At 33.1% G+C, this 7,597-nt stretch overlaps 1 long non-coding RNA gene across 1 annotated transcript in view; it reads right to left on the reverse strand.

Moving 5' to 3' along the window:
- Positions 1 to 14: 14 nt before the first annotated feature.
- LOC116185830 overlaps positions 15 to 7,597 on the reverse strand; it is a 27,246-nt gene continuing 19,663 nt past the window's right edge. The window contains exon 2 of the long non-coding RNA XR_004150737.1: positions 15 to 398. This is a non-coding gene — a long non-coding RNA (uncharacterized LOC116185830). The remainder of the gene's footprint in view (positions 399 to 7,597) is intronic.

Genomic DNA, 7,597 nt, shown 5'->3' on the forward strand with positions numbered 1-7,597 from the left:
TTCACATCTTCTTTAATTTTTAATTTTTTTTTTCGTACTAATTCTTTTTTTATTTTCAGGTGCATCTCAGGTTGAAACGCCAATTACCACCTATAAAAGGCCGAATCGAGACAATGAATTTGAATAATCGATCTACCTCGAGCAAGGCGATTAACTATCGACAGAGATCGTCACACTCGGCATCCTTCTCTCCAGAAACCTCCTCCCAGAAGATTCTCTCAAGGAGGATACGTTCCGATCCGACGTTTCATTAGTTCCTTAATGCATCCTGCGGGTCGTTGCTGCTCTCAAGGAAAGGATCAACACTTTTTTGCTTCGGAACGATGCGTCAGGGATGCACGGCTCTTATGTGCCAGAGTGACTGATGGACCATCGACTAATTACCTCCTCTATGTGCCCTGTAATACGAACGTATTAATAACCCGCATTTATATATATCCGTGAAAAATGACCGCTTATCTCTCGGGCCTTCACAAGGGCACAAAAGGATCGTTGGTCCGTTGTGTTTAGAAAACGAGTTGAGAATACGATAGGAGATGGAATTATATCTATACGAGTTTCGTTTGTTGGAACGAAATTTTGTCAATGCCCCGATTCATCCGTTATCTGCTGCTGTGATATTCAAATTTTATTTTTGTTCCATCAACTTGCGTCACTGTTGAGTTTATAGCTTTAATTATATCTTCTTGTTGTTCACAAACAATTTGGAAATTTTCGTTAATACCCGATTGATTGATTTATTACTATGATATATTGAATTTTATTTTTATGTTTTATCAGGTTACGCGTGTATTTATATATCTCGTTATCAGTGAGCTCTCACCAATATGAATTTTTTTAAGAAGAAAATTTTATTTGGAAATATTTTACTTGAGGTTAATTACAGAGAATTATATAGAATAATAGAATTATACAGGAGAAAATTTTTGAAGAAAAAAGTTTGTGAATAATGGATTAAGTGAACTTTTGCTAACTGTATTGGAGAAGGATAATGGCGGAAAGATACGAAATCGAACTTTTTGTATCTTTTTCCTGTATATTTATTTATTCGATCTGGAAAAAGTAGTTGGTAGATTCAAAAAAAAAAAAAAAGACGTTTCGAAAAGATCAAAGCTTGGCGGTACTCGAGCGCGTTCTACTTCGGCTTTGACTAAATAAAAAGCGAGCTTTGCATTTTTTACAGGCGACTGCGCTTAGAAAGCGACGAGAGACGGAAAGTTGAACGACCACCACCTTGGTCTTAACCGTAATCCCGAAGAGTGACGAGCGTCAAAGCAACGCGGGGATTCTTCAACTATATTACTATCCTCTCTCTGCGTCGCCTTCGTTTATCAACTTTCACCGTCTCGTCTTCATCTTCTCTCCATCATAAGAAACGAAAAAACGAAAGAAACGTGTCGAATTTTCGACTAATAATTTAATCTTGAAAGAGTACGAATACAAGTAAGATGATCAAGAGAAATGAAAAATGTAATGATCTGAACTTTAACATAAATAATTTCTTGCGAAAAAATACTAGCAACTCTCGAGAGTTTTATTCTCAAAATCATCTACCGTTGCAATATTTCATAAAGGCTTCGAGAAATATATATTCTAAATGTAGTTAGAATTTTTAGAAAAATTTCGAGTATTTCCATTCCTAAATTATTACATATTTGCAATCTAATCAGGATCAGGGTGAAGCGAGCCAAAAAAAAACATCATCCGCTATCTATTTCAGTGATTCAGTCGATTTTCCTCGAAGCACTTTGGAAATATTAAACGGTGGGATGCAATACCGTCGAGTATGGAACGTAGGGTGTAAGAGATACGCGACAAAGCTGCGGCAAGTTCAAAGCATTCCTAACTCGGTACTCACCAGTTTTGCTCCTCTCTAGCGCGAGCATTACTCTCCTCATTGTCGAACCACCCATCTCGAATCTCGTTTCGTCGAGCTTTTACCGATCGAGCGTTCAATTTGACGAGGCTCGAAGCTACGCCACTACACGTTTCGAAAGTGAGAAGTGCGCGAAACGCGATGTGTTAACGCGATGCTTGTGTGTGCGTGTGAGAGAGAGAGAGAGAGAGAGAAAAATATTAAAGGACTCGAGCAGATGTGTGGGACATCCTCCGCGCAGATTCGACTCGTGATATTCCGGATATATGTGTATCGAGCGGCGCGAACGACCGACCGGAAGTAATTAGATCCGCATACAAAACTCCCTCCGGAAGGGTCGAGTCCTGGGGAGGGCAACCACCGATCAGGACTAAATCGCTTGCGGTCGATAATTTCGATCGTGCTTTTGAATATTTCGCGTGAGACTTGCTTTTGACATTTAATTGAAATTGTGAAGTTAACGGGAAAAGGATTGCTTACGAAATTTGTTAACTATTAGAATTTAGAATTTCGGATATTTGGGAAATTTTTTTAATATTAAGATTTTACTTGGTGATCGTTGTTCGTTAAATTATTTACAAAAATAACTAGATTAAATCAGGTTAGTTTTATTGTTATAAACAATTTTTATTTTAATTTTAATTTAGGATAAAATTAGACTTAATGTTAAAAATTTACTTAATTTCACAATATTATTCAAAGCGATGATTTTAATAACGTATTAAAAAATTATCGATACTTTTTGTATATAAATATTCATCAATATATTTTGTCACGAGCAAGTCGTATTTTCCTTGAAGCATGAGGATCTTTCTTGGCGAACAATTCTTATTTATACGTTTCAATATTATTATTAAAAGTAGGTGGCTCGTCACGATCTTTAACCTGTCGAGAAAGAGGAGAGGAAGCAAGTTTGAGCGGGCCTTTTTATGAAAATGACCACTTAAGGAAGGGAAGAGCGAAACGAAATAAAAACTAATGTATGCGGATCGTGGTTGAGATGGGATATCGGCCCGATTTACATAGTCCGCTTGAACCGACTTGACTCGATTTGCCGCGGGACGAATACACTCTGCTGAGAATATATCGATGCTCCGTTACGTGGAGCAACACAAAATTGCTTTTACCTCCTATTAACAATTCATATTTCTTATGCGGGAAATCGTCCGTGGTAAAAAGTTAGCGACAGGGAGATTTTTTTTTTTCCAGGTTGAGGAAAATCGAGGGAGGGAGAGAGAAAGAGAAAAAGTGAGGAGAAGCGGTTGAAGTAGAAAAGTTAAAGAGCGATTCAATTTGAGTATAGTATAGATATGTGAAAAGAAATTCTATATTACGTTATTGTTACATATAAAGATATTGATGAAAAGAAACGAAGTTTTGGATTGTTTTCTAATTTTAGTTTCGTTCAGGTAACTTGTGATTAAAATAATTAGATAATTTTTGTAAAAAATTGTGTTCTTTTGATGTGAACAAGTTTGCGAACAAATCACAGGATGATTATTTAAGTAAGCACTATTTTATTTATTCTTACTTTTATTGTATTATAATTAAAATAATCTTCAGAAGGACTTCATTATTTTATAAAAAAATTTATCTATTATGAAGAATGTAATTTTAAAATTTGAATTGAATTGAATGCATGAAATCAACTTTCAAAATTTTTAAATATTTTTCATATTTTATAGTTTAAAATTTTGTTTCCTACCTACAATATTCCATTAATAACAAAATTTCTCTATAATATATTACATACTGACGATATTTCATATAAAATATTTTATAGAATAACAATAAAACACATGAACATTTTTTATGACTACATTCAACTTCTTTTTGTCTAAACGTATCTGACGATCCTTTCGTTATAGAGGTGATAAGATAAGACGGTTCGACGACATTTTTTTCAACGGGAAAAAGGAATTTAATAGTATCAGTGGTATGATCGATGCGAGATAGTTGACACGGAATAGCGAAGATTACGTGTCGGAGATGGAGGGTGTATGACCGCGCGGTGAACAAACGGTGTTTCGAGAGATGAGCGATCGTTCCCTCGAGAGCAAACGAGAACTAAACGGGAAAAGACGAGATGGGACGCGAACGCTTCACCACCCTGTCGAAAGTCGCTCGCCTTATCGCCTCCTAAGGGTCTATTGTCGACCCGGCCACTAATGGAACGATATCCAGCCAAGATCACCAGTATCGCTGCACTCTCTTCGATTTTATTAGATCTCGATCTCTTCTAACCTTTTGGAATTGTGACTTGTAATATTCTTAACAACTTAACCTATACGTGACAAGGAAAAAGATTAAAGAAATTAATATTAGCGAAATTGTTTTAATTGTTATAATTAATTGTTATAATTGTTATAATAAATGATTATTTTAATTTGAAATGGAAGAATTTTAATATATTTCTAGAATATAATGGCAATGTAATTATATTGAAACAAATAACCTGTTTAACCTATAACTGGCATCGTGGATTTCGGAAGATTTCTGTATATTTGATATAAGTTCTAAACACGTGCTTTGAATAAGATATGAAAAAGTATACAACAAAAACATTCTCATTACTATATTCTAATTTATATTAGAAGATTTAAACTTGATATTTTTGAACGAGTTTCTGAGATTTCACAACACCATTTACGCAACAAAAGTGAGACGACTCTGTTACGTGATATATTAAAATCGTTTATTAAAAATTTCTTTTTGAGAATCATTGTATTAGGTTATTTATAAATCCATGCATCTTTTATTCCATTTTTAAATTTGATTATTTACAAAGATAAAAAAATAATACGTCTATTCCCAAATATAATTAAACAATTTATATTTTTTCTAATCTTATTAGGCAATCACGAAAGCAATCCCTCTTCTCTCCAAGCATAGAAGAAAAAATTACTGGAACAAAACGAAGTGGAATAATAGAATAGACAGTCATGAATGCAAAGAATTCGAAACGCCAATACGCGAGCGAGGCGAACAGCAGACAAGCCTGCTAACGAAACGAAACGAAGTAAAAGAGAGCGGGAACGATACTGTTGGGTTTAGAGGGTATAGCCGCAGGTGTTTACGAACGAGTAACCGAGAATCGGAAGCCGCGAATCGGAAAGCCGATCGAACGAATCTGGAATAGCATCTGCGGGGTGGACCACGGCCACTGCACCCCCTCTGAATGTGACAATCGCGTCGCGTCGCGTCGCGTCCGTCAACGAGAAGGGAATAAAAAGAACCGGGGTGGGTTTTGCTCGGCGGAAAGGGGGGACGGAGGGCTAGCGTTGGAGACCGACGAATCGACACACAGGCTGTTTTAAAACGAGTGCTATCGATAATCGAAATCGCTCGGGGGGTTGCGGTTGCCCGGGGCTCTGGGGTAAATCTCGCTGTTCCGACCCCCTTCCTCCTTCGATTGTACGGACCTACGAATCGTGATTGTACTCGTCTGCACGATATCGTACGTATGCGTATTTCTCGTGAAACATGGAGAAACCTTACCTAGAAATGTACAAATTACAGTCACTGAGTTGTATTGAGGAAAGGTTATTAGGAATCATTCGATGTTTCGTGATTTCTGATGTTTATGGAATAATATCTTCATCGATTTCGATGATCTTGAAATATTTTATTGAGCATATTATTTTTAATGATGTTTCTATGTATGTACAGTGATTCGTAGATTTTTTTATTAATCTAACCTAACTTAAATTAATCTATTCGATTATCGATAGCACCATGTATAATATATTTTAAGAAATGTATCTCTTATTTTTGAATAAATTTACAAGTGAATATTGTTTGAAAAATTTCTTTATATTTTTTATCGTTTAAAAGAAATTATTTATTTATTGACATATGGATTATTATCTTCTTATTTTTTTTAGTTCTAATCTCAATTCATTTTATTATTATCACTAGAGTGCGGATATTTATGCATTTATGAAAAATTTAAATGTCCAAAAATCGATAATGCATAATAAAATATTCAAAATAAAATGTACATTATAATATTTAAAGAGTGAAAAAATTTTTTATTTCAATTTTATATTTATAATTGTATTTATATCAAATTTAGTAACACCTGTCATATAATTATCACAAAAAAGACACTGTTCTATCACGTAATTTATGTCTATAGATTCTAAACTATCATATACTTTTCAATCTTCATACAAATGTCACAAAAGTAAAAGAAAAATTCAAACGAACTGACGAATCTCGATCATTCATTTACATATTCCGGAAGTGGTTAACGATCAACGCGATGCAACGAAAGATATTTGAACAGGAAATCCGATAAGCGGCACAGTAGAACAAAACAAAACTGAAGTCGATTCGCGGCCATGTCCATCTGGTATACCGTTCGTTGTCAACCTAACGTGCAACCGAAACGATCGCGGAACAATCGATGAGTCGCACAGGATCGATAGTTATCGCAAGGCAGATGCACGGTCGAAAATCAGGACGCGTTCACACGCGAGCATTCGAGCAAAGCATTGGCTACGAGCGTAAATCGTACGCACCACCTGTTTGCACGATTGCCACTATGTGTACACTGTAGCGAAACGATTCGATCGCGAGTTGCATCTACTTGAATCGTGTATATGATAATAATCGTACAAACATAACAGTGTGATCGATTTAACTTAAGCTAAAGATAGTGGTTAAATCTGTCGTGAGAAACGAAATTAAATGAGAGATATGTCGGTATGTACTATTTATTGAATATAAATTTGTTTACATCACTGCTTGATATTAATAATGGCATAATTCAAAGAATTTCATATTTGTTTTTATTGAATATAATTTCTATTCTTATATAAATTTATGAAAAACCACAATAATTAATTAATAATTATATACAATAATTATTAATAATAATAACTAATAAGATTTATATTTGATATGTTCAAAAATGTAAATTTAGCCTCTAATTTATATTTTGAATTATATTTTTATTAATGCCAAGCAGTGATATATTTATAGAATATATTTTTATATATTTAAAAATAAAGTATAGAATTGATATATTTTTTTTCTTTTTCTCATTTTTTTGAAAAAACTCAAATAGAATCATATGATAAACCTAACCTAAATTAAGAAAACTTGTCTTCCTTATTTATATTATACATTTATATCCTTTTAAATCAGTATCTCAAGTTATGTAAATATAAACTTTATTTCGAATTAAATAATTCTGAGAACAACACGATTAAACATGATAATATCAATATTTACTTGCAAGTTTCCTTAAAATAAGAGACAAGCCCATTTCTTAAAATATATGTGAATGAATCTATATACTATTAACTTTAAGAAGTGGTTTGTCTTTTATTTCTAACCAAACTTACTTAATAAATATTAATATTTATTATATTTAATTATCATTGTATAATCTTTTTATTTACTTTCATCATTTCAGAAAGATAGTAAAAAAATCGAACGTGGTTCTATGTTTGCATTGTTAATGGCACAACTCGAAAAATTTGATCAGATTTGATTTTATTAAATATAATGTTCACATTTATATTTATATATAAATTTACTAAAAATCACAATATTTAATTAATAATTATACATAATATTATGGTAAGCCTGGTATTTTTAAAAATGATTTTGAATCAATAACAGCGAAATATAATATGCACACAATTATTAATGTTTGAATAAAAAAAGAATATTAACTTTTAGAATACAGTACGACATATATATATATATATA

This window comes from Apis dorsata, unplaced genomic scaffold, assembly GCF_000469605.1.
Source record: "Apis dorsata unplaced genomic scaffold, Apis dorsata 1.3 scaffold_293, whole genome shotgun sequence".
In the NCBI taxonomy this organism is placed as follows: Eukaryota; Metazoa; Arthropoda; class Insecta; order Hymenoptera; family Apidae; genus Apis; species Apis dorsata.